The sequence below is a fragment of the Lepisma saccharinum genome, chromosome 1 (genome assembly GCF_977018435.1).
Source record: "Lepisma saccharinum chromosome 1, izLepSacc3.1, whole genome shotgun sequence".
Lineage (NCBI taxonomy): Eukaryota > Metazoa > Arthropoda > Insecta > Zygentoma > Lepismatidae > Lepisma > Lepisma saccharinum.
Genome location: NC_139229.1, coordinates 139,000,352 through 139,015,581, shown reverse-complemented (window position 1 = coordinate 139,015,581; position 15,230 = coordinate 139,000,352). Strand labels below are relative to the sequence as shown.

The following is a 15,230-nucleotide window of genomic DNA, read 5'->3' as shown; positions in this document are numbered from 1 at the left end:
GTAATATTGATACGTGTCAACAACTAAAGAGTGTATGCATCAGTGTAACAGGCCACGTAGTAGATAATGTGCATGCACAGTTCAAACCCTGGTGAAAATAGCTCAAAAGCTAGCTTCATTGTGACATAGGTGTGTGTGTGTGTGTGTACACACACTCTTTCTTTCAATGTGTTTTCTTCATTTCTTCATTGAGAAATTGCTTTTCAGTACTGCTTTACAAACATATTGTATTGTGGAAGCATTTACTTTTGAAGCAGAAAAACCTATATTCGAGTTTTACAGACGGAACTTCTAGTGTGTTGAACTCACAATTTTGCCTTTAAAGGTGGTTGGTATCTTAAAAGTACTCCTAAACGTCTCCTTAACATTGGAGAAAAAAACCATAAATTAAACGGTGACTCCAAATCAAATCACCGGATATCCGTTCTTTTTGCCTACGTCGAGCTTCAGCCAACACGTCTCGCAGGTCAAAAGTGTGAAAATAGAGGGTGGACCAAAGTATCATGCATCCGAGTTATGAATGTCTACTATCATATACGCACACCCATACGTAATAATATATATTTATTTTTGGCAATCACACTATTAACAAACTAATAATTTTCTAACTACATTTTCTTAATGTGAGTTAAGATTTATAGTACATACCTGTCTGGATTCTTCGGAATTCTGAGAAACGAAAGCTTCACATGGTGTTGATTTCTCCCGCAAATCAGACGAACTCGTAATTCGCTCGTACGAGGCACAGTGGGCTTTAAAATGCACTTCAACTGTTGCTAGTGGGCTAAAGAAAACAGCCAGAAAGCATCAAAACAACACGCCAAACACGGAACACGAACAAAAATCAGCGTCCGACCGACGCGAACGAACATAGACGGTTACCCATCAATTTCAAATTCAAACCTGAGCACAGCGCAACGCTACCTTCAATTGTCAACAGTGGAGCGCTACGTTAGTTGGGGGAGATGAACGAGATGCCGCTAGTGTCGCTGAGATCCCCACTTCCCCTCACTTCCCCTCCTAGCAGACGACGTGCGATTTCCACATTTGGGCGGACTTTCCCCTCTCATATAATCTCATTCTCTTTGCCCCTGACTTTGTGAAGAAGGTGCGCTGGTTTCGTGAGTGTTCTAATGGGTGACCAACCACCTAAACGTCCCAGGAAGGACGATGAAGACTTTGCATTTGTCTGGGAAGCCGCACCTGGTGGAGTTGCAGTACAAAAATTTGAATCACGCAGAACCGAATTAAGAATTGTACTTGCTCGAGTTGAAGGTCCTCTCGTGCACGGATATTTTAGTTTAGGTAGGTAACAGTTATTTTTTTCCCTCTTTTTTTGCATACTTTTTGTGGAAGCGTTGTAAATTTTGAAGGTAGAAATTCAATAGACACACAAAATTCTGTTTTTTCCCCCCTAAGAACTTCAGGGAGTGATACCAGTGGCTATTGTGAATCTTGTCGTGCACGTGTCTGGTTTGTAGGGGTGTACGGCATCCCGAGCAGTCGGGTAATAACAAATTGTCATTTTAAGAAGTCGTTATTTCTAGAGTTTTTTTTGCATTGTAAATGTCTGGAACTTGATCGGGGATTGTTAGTTTTTGTACCAGAAATGCAAAAACATTAACTTCAGGTGAAAATGACTTGTAGAATTTGAGATTTCCAGAGCGTAGGAAAATTTTGAACGGGAAATAGCCGATATATTAAAATTTCAGTAACCACCAAACGTCTCTAATTCCCTTATTTTCGTATTGTTCACATTGATTCTTACGTATTGTGCATTCCTAAGGGTTCTTCAAGTTCGCGTTTCGTTTTTTGCACGCAAATAATCTCAATTTTCGAAATACCGAGTATTTTTATTTGGTTCGCTTTCGCTTGCGTTGCACGCGATATGGCGGAGAAATCTTGACTAGCGTATTCCATGATCAGTGGTTATGCAGTGTTGCAACCTTCTTCATAGAAAATTACCTACTTTCGTGTTACTGATTTTGTATTTTTTTTCCAGGTTCGAAAACCCCATGAACCATGCACGACAAGGTTCAGTTAGGTCCTCTTAGGTTAGGCAAACATAGTTAAATTTGTTTTTCAAAATTAGAAATTTTTTTCGGGTTCGAAAACCCTACGAACCATGCACGGATAGCCCCACGAACCATTCATAAATAGCCCCACGAACCATGCACGGCAAGGTTCGGTTAGGTTCTGTTAGGTTAGGCAAACATAGTTACATTTGTTTTTCAAAATTAGAATTTTTTTTCGGGTTCGAAAACCCCACGAACCATGCACGGATAGCCCCATGAACCATTCATATATAGCCCCACGAACCATTCATATATAGCCCCACGAACCATTCATATATAGCCCCACGAACCATTCATATATAGCCCCACGAACCATTCATAAATAGCCCCGCGAACCATTCATAAATAACCCCACGAACCGTTCATAAATAGCCTTAGAGATACTGGACGAAAGGGGGGGGAGGTTATAACCCCCATCAACCTCACATTGAGCACGCCACTGATCCTGTGCACGTCATGTCGCAAGTTCGTAATCAGAAATGATGAACAGTAACTCACGTTTATTTACGTTCTAGAACTGTTACACAGTTACAAAACCGCGTATTTGGAAACACTGACCGGTTGTTACGTCATGAAACGCTCGCAAATATTTGGTTCACGTAGTAGCTAGACGGACATCAAGGGAACAGCATCGGAGTGACATTAATGTCGAAAATTACATGATTTACCGGCAAAAAAAGTCAACGAGGTGAAAACAAACTTCCAAGACCTTCCTAAAGTATAAATAAACCCATTTCGATAAGTACTTTCTCCTGTAAAATTGAAGAAATACGTTTTGGGGATACAAAAAGTGTTGAAAATCGTTGTCCACGCAATTTATTCTTGACATTCGGGACCAAGAAGAAGTCATTGGGTGCCAAATCAGGACTGTACGGCGGAAGACCCATCAATTCGATTTTTTGACTGTTCATAAAGTCTGTTGTTAGACGAGATGTGTGACAGCTGGCATTGTCTTGATGATGAATGGTCCGACGTTTGTTTTCCGTATTTGACCGAAGACCTCTGGCAAACAAATTGTTGTGTACCATTCAGAGTTGACCGTTCTACGTTCCTCTAAAGGCACAGTTGCCACATGACCAGTTTTCCCGAAAAAAACAGGCGACCATTTGTTTCGATGTGCTTCGAGCGCGAACAACTTTTATTGGATTGGGTTCATCTTGAAACACCCATACAGTCGACTGCTGTTTACGTTCCGGCTCATATGCATATATCCACGATTCGTCACCTGTTACAATCTTATATATGTCTTTTGAAGCACCACGATTGTATTTATTGAGCATTTGTTTGCACCAAATTGACGCGAGCGTCCTTTTGAGTTTTTGTCAAATTGTGTGGGATCCAACGAGAACATACCTTTCTCACAGCTAAATGATCATGTAATATTTTATATATGCTGGTGGAACTAATGCCTATGGTTGCCTCAATCTCACAGTATGTCACATGACGATCTTGCAGTATTAGGTTTTGCACAGCATCAATGTTTTCTTGAACAACTGATTTTGGACGACCTTCGCGAATGTCGTCTGTGAGCGAATGGTGGCCACGATTAAATTCGTTATACCAGCGTTTCACAGTGGCAAAGGATGGGGCTTCATCGCCAAATGTGGAAGTAAGTTGATCGATGCACTCTTGTCTTGATAATCCACATCGAAAATCGTAATACATCATCGCACGAAAATGTTCACGAGTTAATTCCATTTTATTGTTGTCGCGCAATCTCCAAGGCAACATAAACAACACAAATGAAGCTATTGACAAAACATTTGAAGTACGTTATGGTCAATAATGCCAGACGATTCCGTGCAAACGTCAAATCGCGCCTAACTTCAATCAGTGTTGCCAAGGCTCAAAATATAAATAGTGACCCTCGTATATTGAAAGTTACACATTTGGTACCCTATATGAGGGGGGGGTGAGAACTGGAGAGGGCCGGGTCACATCACCATCCTGGGGTGGGTGATCTAAGGTCGGAATTTTACAGGCTTTGTTCCTGCATAAAGCAGGCACAGTGCTATACGCACAGGTAAGTTACACTTTACCTTTGCCTGTATGTACATTGTAGGCCAGTCGTATCTGTACCCCTGAGTAACTACGTATGTTTATTTCTTACAAACACACATTCAAACCCTAATATGCCAATGGCTGATGGCCTCCTAAAGGCTTACTCGTCTCCGCCCCACCCCCTGCGGTGTTTTGTGGCTTGTAGATCCTGCACTGGTTACAACAGTTTATCGAATAAAATTATTATTATTCAAGGCTTTCATTTTTGTGTTACAAATTGTTACAGTTGCTATGAAAAGTCTAATGTTATGGTTGCTATAAAGTCAAAATATTAATATTGAACTGACATCACAATTTAGCTTGAATAAAGCGGTATCTGATCTGTTCCCGAGCCACATCACCTGCCATTTACTTCCTTATGTCAGCTTTTCTATCTCAGTAACTCGCGTCGAATGGGTGGAATGAACACAATTGGGAAGTGCACACAGCTGAACCTGGCTGCACTTCGAAATGGCACTGTCTTCGATGGTGGGTAGAGGAAGCAGAAATTCTCTTATGGCTTGGATCAGGGGCTTTCAGACTAGCTTCACACAAATAATTGTGACATAGTAGCTATGGCCATGCACTGTTCCCTCTTATTCATGTAGTGTTGCATCTTTCCACTCCTTGCCCTGTGACTGAGTCGAGAACAACCCATGTATCATTGCAAATTGAGGGATTTTCTTTCCCAGCAAGGGAAATTTTGATCTCTCCCACCTCACGCAGTCCTGAGCAAAGCATTGAAATCCAAATGAGGGGAGGTTGGGAAAGGGTGTGGCGTGTAGTGACAAGCATACTGTTTGACCTTTCAAGGCCAGATGCGATGCATGGATGAATGGAATACGTTGATACAGGTGCTGGAAAAATAGTTTTATAAAATGTCAGCGGTTTGAATTAAAAACATTCACAATGTCTTTGGAATTGGTGCAATTAGCCGCTCCGACTCGTATTTGGAAATAATCATAGCTTAATCTTGTGAAAAGTCAATCCAATTCTTTACTCAGTGCATACAAGAATCTGCAACTTGTACTATTATGTCGCTGATTTGAGATAATTTTTGTAAAGGTGCTGGCAAGAACTAGTTGCATTTGATTAGGATTTCGAGGATCCTCATTACAATGACTAAAGTGAATAAGTACATTAAAAATGGTAATTAACTTAAGTTTGCATGAAATGTTTATGAGGCCCTAAACTTGGGTTTCTGATGGGCCATATTTACAATGAAGAAAGATAATATAAATTATTAAAATACTGCAATTACACAAAATTCTGGCAATATTATCCTTTACGCAGTTTATTGGTATAGCGTTGAGAGTGATTTTGTCAGTCGTCGAATGCTGAATTTTCTATAGGTCCCAAAAAGAGACCAATGCCCGGTTCGCTCAACCATCTTTAAAACGTTCTTAACGAGTTGATAGTTAACGCATCACTAAAATCTTAGCAGCCTGTTAAACTTTTAATGTTCGCTCAAGCGATTTTATAGGCCCGTTAACTAACGACATGTTAGAGACTTTTTGCTTTGATTCCTTGCTATTCTCATACTTTGACACGAGAAATGCAACGTTTACATTGGTTGCACCGTGGACAGTAGACTGTGCGTAAGCGATTTTTTTTTGTATGAACAGGAACAAAAATAAATAAAGTAATGTGTAACAAATATATGTTTAAGAAATGAATGTTACTTAGGTATTTACATCCGCCCACCGAAAATGTTATGTATTAGGATTAACAGTTGCATTGTAATTTCGTAAGTTAGATTTAAATGAGTGCCTACCGACTGCAAATACAAGATCATAAATATATAAATAAAACTACTGTTCTAGGTTAGTGTAATCTGTTTGAAGTTTGATAAATTTAATTATATTAAAATGGCATTGCAAAAGAGGCCTAAAGGTGGAAATGAACGTGTGTTTGCTATAATAATTTTCCTCAACAAAAGAGAACATTTCACGAGATGTACACCATGCATAACTTAACTTACTGTCCATGGCAATTAAATAATATGTAAATATTGCAAGTCACTTCTATTGGAATTGATGTGAATGTGGCATTGCAAACAAGAAATCTACTGTTTCCAAATAATCACTGACAAAAAAAGAAGGTACGTAAAATGTTTACCAGTATGATTACCGTTCATGCATATGTACAAGGGACGTTTCTGAATGGTTGTGTTTTTGTTTCGTACAAATATTTTTCAAAGAAAATATATATATAACACAATACGATATTTTATATTTGATTTATCATAAATGGTAAAAAGGAAAAGTACACTGTTAGACAGTATCCTCACCACTTGTACGAACGTACCGTGCAAAAATATTTTCCGAATGCGTGGTAGTGTGTTTTACAAACAAATATGCATACTTTTACAATGTCCGTGCACGAAACTATATTACCAGAAACAGCTTAGGATTAAGCTTTTTTCTTAATGAAACATACATATGTAGTACGGTACTTTACATTATATTTGGTTATTCATTATGTGATGAAATTGTAGTCATTCAGAAAATGTACCTTGTACATGGAACGGTTGATTAATATGATATTTTAAATTTGATTTATCATCATAACTGGTTAAAAAAAAAAGTGCACTGTTAAACAGTACCATTACCACTTGTACATAAGTACAAGGAAAAATTTCCGAATGGATGGTAGTGTGTTCTTCAAACAAATATGTATACTCTTACAATTTCCATGCACGAAACGACAACACCTTGCAACGATCCTGCGAGATCGCCACAAGTTACGCATTTGTTCTTTTTATTGTCATTGTTGAATAGCATTGTATAATCTTATCTATTGTGTTATCGCTTCTGCATAGGAATTCACTGCTATGCTTGGTAGAGAACGTAGTTCTACCATATCTCACTAGGGAGCGTTATTGTTTCAACTAGTTCATTATTAATCTGTATAGATGGCACCCCATGTTAAGCAGCGCTCTCGTAGTTCACGAGAATCCACTAGAGGCGCTAGCGCTGCGCTCGGAATTGTATATAAGCAGCGACGCTGCCCCGGCCAGGCAGTTCTGTGTTGACTCTTCGGCGACTCATGGTCGAGCTCTGCTCCCGCAAATAGCCCAGCATTGCAAGCACACGGGTGCTTAGGGATACAAGAGGGCTTCTTACAGTGTGGCCTACTCTGGTAGATTATACGAGAGGTAGCAATATTTCTCGGCCTACCGAGTAGAATATACGCATTGTTTCAAGCTCAACCTCCTACAGTGTGGCCTGCCTGTAGAACAGAAACATACTCCTTGTGCGGCCTACAGGTAGATTATACGCATTGTATTGGGTTACGGTTTAGCTCGTGGACATATTTACTGTTGGGAGACGGCCTACTAGTAGATTATACGAAGGGTATCCGTATTCTTTGGCCTACTAGTAGATTTTACATTTCACAACAGTCGATGCAGAAATGACGTCATCTTTTGGCCTACTGTGGTAGATTATACGAGCGATAGCAATATTTCTCGGCCTACCAGGTAGATTATACGAAGGGTGATGTTCATCGTTAGTTAATTTTTCATTAAGGGAAAAACGAGCAGTGTTTTATTACTGCCTACAGCTTAGCATTATTCTAGTAATTAATTAAAGTAAATAAAGTTTAACTAAGCACTATCCTTTGTAAGCTTATAGTAAATTTCCGTTGCTTTGTTAATATTACTCTTTACTAGGAAAGCAGATTTAAAATGTTCCTTGAGTCGTTTAATTAATGCCCTATTGTCCCCAAGTCAGCACAAAGGCGACCCAATGCCACAAAAGAAAAATAAGGTCCTTTATTCCCCACTGGAGAAAAATTGAATGGTCCCTGTCCTCCCTCTCCAAGACTTCTGCAGAGGAGATTCGAACCTGGAACTTCATGAACGACAAAGTGCAGTGAAATCTTATCAGGAGATATAGTGACTGTTTTGTGCGGATATCTAATTTCACCCCAGTGTAATAAACTGTTTACGTAGACGCTAACTTTCATTATATATACCCGAACCCTGAGTGTATAAGAACCTCATATCTCCGGCTAGAAAAGAGCTACCATCATGGGTAAAACTGAATAATGTTCCCCGTCACAACGTCGAACCCGGTACGTTGCAGTCAAGCCCGTTTCTGATTTTTACCGCAACTGCAACGTTGTGCCGTGAGGGTGTGTGTGCAGGTAGTCGAACCTCGAGGGGGCGTTACAGTTATTTGGCGACCATAACGTGGGGCCAGAGAAGCTTGATGGCCCGAAGAGTGAGTCTGTGCTCGATCAGTTATTGGTGAAACTTAGTGTTTATGGCCCGAAGATTGTTGGCGCTCATTGTGTCCGAAAGACTTAGAACTGTGGAACTTGGTGTGCAGAACGGTGGAACTTTAGTGTCGTGCCTGAGAGACTTGAAATTTGACGTGTGAAGTATTCACGTGGGTGGAAGAGATCTGAGGAGTAGATCAAAGAAAATCATGGAGTCGCAAAATAAGTACGCTTGCTGTGTGGAAAGAGGTGACGAGGCAGATCACTTCCAGTGTTGCCATTGTTTGAGGCTCTGGCACTTTAGTTGTGATGAACAAGATATGGCCACGATGGAAGGTGACGTCATGTGTAAGGCATGCAGGTCCGCATCCAGAACTGAAGCAGAGACTATTGCTACCAGCACGCCCTCTATCGGTGATGTGATGAAATTGATTCTGTCACTAATAAAGAAACTCGAAGACGGAGAAAAGAAACGAGAAAAAGAGAAAGAAGAAGAAGATAAACGAAAGAAAGAGAGACAAGAAGAAGAAGATAAATGAAAGAAAGAGAAACAAGAAGAAGAAGATAAAAGAATGAAAGAGAAACAAGATGATGAAGATAAACGAAAGAAAGATTTAGATTCTGTGTTTAAGTCTATAGAAAAGAGACTTGATGAAGATAAAGAAGAAGAAGAAGATAAACAAAAGAAAGAAGAAGATACTCTGCTTCACCGTCTAGCTGATGAACGAAGGAGAGAGAAAGATAATGAAGATAGACTCAAGAAAGAGAAAGGTGAAAAGAGAGTGGAAGAAGAAAGAAAAAAGAAAAGAATATTGAAGGATGAAATATTCTGGCTGAAAATAGGAACGCGCTTTAGAGAAGACCATCGTGAGTACATGTTAGGATCCGCTGAAGGACGAATAAAGAGTAGAGAAGATATAATAAAAATTAAACAAGAAGCCGTCCTCCGTGCAGAAACGGATGTTAGAGAAGCAATAGAAAAAGCGTACAGCGATGAAGTAATCCTTCGGAGAAGAGAGTATGTAGAAAAAGCAATAAGGGGATATGAAGAAAGCTTACAGGAACTGGAAAGCTGCCATAAGAAGAACAATGAACGATTGCTGCAATATGAAGAAGAAAGTTGACTAATGCTTTAATGGGGGAATCCAGAGTTGAAGAAGTAGAAGAGATAAATGATAAGGAATGTTCTCTTCAGTGTCCTCCGGAACAGGAAACGTTAATTTCCAGCATAGTTGTTGCTTCAGGACCACTCCATGATACTCTCGAGCCGTTGCCCCTCGATGAAGAGACGAAGATGCAACCAGAAATGCAGCCTGTAACGAAGATGCAACCAGAAATTCAGCCTGTAATAGAGATGTGTCTGATTGTGTCTGGAGGACTCATACAATTGTGGAGCTAAATATTTAAATAAATGAAGCACTTCTTATATACTAAAAAGTGGGAAGAACACCAGCTGTTTAGCATAATAAAAGGAGGTATGACTCCAGTAAAATGAAGAAATGTAGACATATACAGTTGAAGAAGAAAAAGATGAATGATAAATGAAAGGTTGAATTGAAGCATGTGTTAAGGGTGCCTACTTGAAGTTATTAATTAATGGAAGGAATGGAGCTAGAAAGAGGCCCACATTGAAGGTAGTTTCCAGAGTCATAGCTAAATAGTGGTCGAGAGGAAAGACTCCCACGGAAGAGAGAAGACTCGCAGGGAACTTTATTGTGCTTATTTTTAGTTATTGCGCCCATGCCCTCAACCCAAGTCCAACTGTAATGAGAAACATGTCTCAAGAGCTGGAATAATATTGTCTTAATAATAGCTGAACGCATTTATAGGAGTGCCTATTTTAACTAAGCAGTGCATATATCTAGCCATTTTCTGCTGCTTCTTGAAAAGGCTTCTAGAGCTTTTCAGAAATAAGAATGGAAACTAAAGCTGCACTGGGATTCTCGGATGTTTGTTTAAAAGAAAGAAAGAATGAAACAGAATAGGCGCAACTTTCCTAATAGTACTGATTCCACTAAATGAGAGCGAGAGCGAAACAAGAAGAAGAAGTTTAAGATTAAGGGAAATGCATTCATTCTAAAGGAAGGTGATTTGGTTTTAGTGAAGAACCATAAACTTAGTTCGAAGAAAAACAAGACGATAGCCAAGTTGTTTGAAGTGTATATAGGACCTTATATAGCAACCCAGCTTAGAAACAACACGGCTATGATAGTGCATCCCAATACCAAGCAACCTCTCGACAGGGTAAATTTTGACAATCTAAAAGTGTTTAATTGTTCCCCAGGTCGAAAGCAGGAACTGGTTGGTGATTTGAAGAAATTGTGGACTCTTAGTGTATAAAGAAGAACCTAGTGTTGAGCGATATTTGGAAGACCGATAGTTACAGTATAAACAAATGTTTAGTGGACTTTCCTTATTTACAGGACTGTGAACTTATATAAAGATGATATTATTTAGTGGACTGTTAATATTGTTTTAAAGGAATATTGCTAACGTATTCTAATATCTATACCTAAAGGACTCTTAAGTGAAGTGGTGAAAATGTAAAAGTCAAGTGTAATATTTAGTGGACTATAGTGGAACATTGTTTTTAAAAATTTTTCAAGATTCTCATGTAAATTTAAAATTTAGTCGAACTTTCAAAATTTTTCCCCAAGAGAGGGGCAATTGCAACGATCCTGCGAGATCGCCACAAGTTACGCATTTGTTCTTTTTATTGTCATTGTTGAATAGCATTGTATAATCTTATCTATTGTGTTATCGCTTCTGCATAGGAATTCACTGCTATGCTTGGTAGAGAACGTAGTTCTACCATATCTCACTAGGGAGCGTTATTGTTTCAACTAGTTCATTATTAATCTGTATAGATGGCACCCCATGTTAAGCAGCGCTCTCGTAGTTCACGAGAATCCACTAGAGGCGCTAGCGCTGCGCTCGGAATTGTATATAAGCAGCGACGCTGCCCCGGCCAGGCAGTTCTGTGTTGACTCTTCGGCGACTCATGGTCGAGCTCTGCTCCCGCAAATAGCCCAGCATTGCAAGCACACGGGTGCTTAGGGATACAAGAGGGCTTCTTACAGTGTGGCCTACTCTGGTAGATTATACGAGAGGTAGCAATATTTCTCGGCCTACCGAGTAGAATATACGCATTGTTTCAAGCTCAACCTCCTACAGTGTGGCCTGCCTGTAGAACAGAAACGTACTCCTTGTGCGGCCTACAGGTAGATTATACGCATTGTATTGGGTTACGGTTTAGCTCGTGGACATATTTACTGTTGGGAGACGGCCTACTAGTAGATTATACGAAGGGTATCCGTATTCTTTGGCCTACTAGTAGATTTTACATTTCACAACAGTCGATGCAGAAATGACGTCATCTTTTGGCCTACTGTGGTAGATTATACGAGCGATAGCAATATTTCTCGGCCTACCAGGTAGATTATACGAAGGGTGATGTTCATCGTTAGTTAATTTTTCATTAAGGGAAAAACTAGCAGTGTTTTATTACTGCCTACAGCTTAGCATTATTCTAGTAATTAATTAAAGTAAATAAAGTTTAACTAAGCACTATCCTTTGTAAGCTTATAGTAAATTTCCGTTGCTTTGTTAATATTACTCTTTACTAGGAAAGCAGATTTAAAATGTTCCTTGAGTCGTTTAATTAATGCCCTATTGTCCCCAAGTCAGCACAAAGGCGACCCAATGCCACAAAAGAAAAATAAGGTCCTTTATTCCCCACTGGAGAAAAATTGAATGGTCCCTGTCCTCCCTCTCCAAGACTTCTGCAGAGGAGATTCGAACCTGGAACTTCATGAACGACAAAGTGCAGTGAAATCTTATCAGGAGCTTAACATACATGTGTAGTACGGTTCTTTACAATATGTTTGGCTTTTCATTATGTGATGAAATTGTAGTCATTCAGAAAATTTACCTTGTACAAGGAACGGTTGATTAATATGATATTTTACATTTAATTTATCATAACTGGTAAAAAATATAACAAGTGCACTCAGACAATATCATTACCACTTGTACGTATGTACAAGGAATATAATTTCCGAATGGATGGTAGTGTCTTTTATGTCACTGCACAATGTCCATGCACGAAACTATATACCTGAAACTGCTTAGGACCTCAAGCTTTTTTTTTTTTTTTTTTAATGAAACAACATATGTAAGCTATATTACGTGATGAGATGGTAGGCGTTCGTAAATGTACCTTGTCCATGTAACGGTTGATTATTTTTTTAATTTTTAAGTGCTCTTTCAGTTTGGTATGAATACGATTTAATTTCCATTTGCACCGTTATATGTCAGCCCATTTTCAATATACTGCATAATAATTGTTTTGATTTTGTGATTATATTAAGACTCACGTTATATTAAACAACATGTTTTATTCTACAGTACTTACGTACAGCTACGAGCTAAATAAGTAAATAGGTTAGGCAGGTTTTCTTTATTTCTGTACTTGGTTAGGTTAGGCAGGTCAGGTTTGGTGCTTTTAGCATCTCCAGTTTGCTACAGCTGTCCCTAGCCGCTTGTGATTCAGAATATAGAATGATGAACATTTGTGTCGAGCATTCTCGTCACTGCAAAATTATTTTTTTCCATGATGTTAATTGGAGTAGGTGGATAATAATTTGAAAAGTTCGAGAGAACAATTCCTTACTACTTTGAAAGATTGCAGGCTACATTGTGTAATGTCACAGATTTATTTTACATTAAATGAGAGTACAGGACGGGTATTGCCTATTTGTAGGACAGTTGCTTCATTTTAATTTTATCTCTTACGTTTTCTGTCATTTTTCAGTTGAAAAAACAACAAAAAATTGGAATGGTAGTTATAAGCAGACATAAGCATAAACACAAGAAACCACGACTTTCTCCAGTTTCTATATGATCAACTGGAAAACGGCGTGGACGACGACACCGAATATTTTGGTGAATAACTTTATCTTATACAAATTGAAATATGTAAAAGGAGGTTACATTATTTTAAAAAGTCATGCGATATTTTGTGTTTATGGTTACAGTGCATTCAAGGTCGAAGCCCAATATTCATTTTAAAAACATCAAGTTCGTATAATTAACTATAAGCATATATTTTTGGCTCGACAGTCTAAATTAATAAAATTTGAATAATGTGTGATGATCACGATGCCATTATTGACAAAACTTTAAAAAGTACATTAATACAATATTTCTCATTTAACTTACATGTGATTTCTGATTTGCAGTACGAATTTATAATATGAAATACGAAATGGGAAAATTATTTTTGCTGTAGAAAGAAATCGAACTAGTGTACGTTTTGCAGGGTTGGCAAAATTTATGTTTTTTTAAAAAAGAACAAAACAAACTTTTTTTTTTGTTTAAAACATGTTTTTTTTGTTTTAAACATAGTTTTAAACATGAGTTAAAAAAAACATGTTTTAAACATTTTTTAAATATGTTTTAAACAAAAGAAAGTCAACCTTTTCCCAGTAAATTATAGTTAAAGTCGTTATAGAAAAAATACTCATTTTTATGAGTGCAGTGACGGCAAGGGCAGTTTATTTACCTTTGGAGATAAGGTTTACCATACTGCAGGGTAGCTGTGTGCGGGACAGAATGTTTTGGGTCGGGACGGGAAATTCTTTAAATCCAGACATTCGGGACGTGGAAAATTCTCAATTTCCCGAAAAAGTCGAGAACTTTTCGGGACGGGATATGTTCGAAATTTCCCAAGGCTCTTGAAATCTCGAATTCTACACATAATTTCAATCTTAAGTGCTTGTTTTTGCACTTCTGGTACAAAAACTAATAATTTCCGATAATTTCCAAACATTTACAACGCAGAAAACGTCGAGAATTGACTTTTTAAAATCACCATTCGGTATTTCCCGACTGCTTGGGATCCCGAAAAGTCGTGAAGTCATTTTCCGAAGTCGGGATCGGGACGGGAATACCCCGCCCCCCCCCCGATCCCGGTTCCGACTTTTTGGGATCCCGCACAGCTCTACTGCAGGGACAAAAGTTGGGGGTAATAGCCCCCTTTTTCCCCCACTGCTGAAGTAGGTTAGGATTCATATTCATCTAAATTTCAAGAAACTAAATATTATAGAATTACTATCCTCGTCCTGTAAAAATCGGGGTGAAATATTTCCTGCTGCGTGAACAGTTTATAAAGGAGAAAACAACCTGCAGTGTCATAATAAATTCTCCAGATCAATTTATATTTCCAAGTAAAAACTTAGGTAGTGTCTGCTGCCACGTTCTTTTTGTGCTGGAACCTCAAAAAAGATGCGCGTGGCAGAAGACTCGGTCTTTGTCTTATCGTGATTTCATCATGCTATGTATGCTATTACGTCTGTAACGGATACTGTGAAGTTGTAGCGATTACTTCCACAAAAATCTTTTAAGATTATGTCCCTTAGCATTCTTCTAATAATAAACCTAAATGCTTTCGTAGTTAGGTTAGGTGCTGTTAGCATTAAAATAATATCGCTAAATGCTTTCTTACGAAAAAGGTTCTAAATTACCTGTACATTCATTCCCACAAATCATAAACTTGCATGTCTCTCGTCTTCATCTGTTCTTAAGATTTGTAACATCTTCTTAGCAGAAAAATTACGTGGCAGGAGCAAATATGACACGTGCGTAGCAGCAGACTCGGCCAAAAAATTATGTTACCAAAAGTAAGCATCTGCGCTTCATTCAGTTATACAAACCAATGAATCATATCGAAATAGAAAAAAAAAATGCACGTCATGATCTAAATCACGCATTGTGTATTCGGATATTAGTTTCCAGCTTCCACCATTCTCAAACTTACAGGACGGTAGGAAACAAAGAACTAAGAAGTTTCGATTTCTACAGTAAAGCACGGGCACAACAATTTTGCTACCT

At 38.6% G+C, this 15,230-nt stretch overlaps 1 protein-coding gene across 1 annotated transcript in view; it reads left to right on the top strand.

Moving 5' to 3' along the window:
• The first annotated feature begins 1,117 nt into the window (after positions 1-1,117).
• The window catches only part of LOC145986010 (uncharacterized protein C05D11.1-like), a 158,912-nt gene continuing 144,799 nt past the window's right edge, over positions 1,118-15,230 (top strand). Inside the window, exon 1 of the mRNA XM_083120184.1 lies at positions 1,118-1,305. The gene's annotated coding sequence lies outside the window, so the exon portion shown is untranslated. The remainder of the gene's footprint in view (positions 1,306-15,230) is intronic.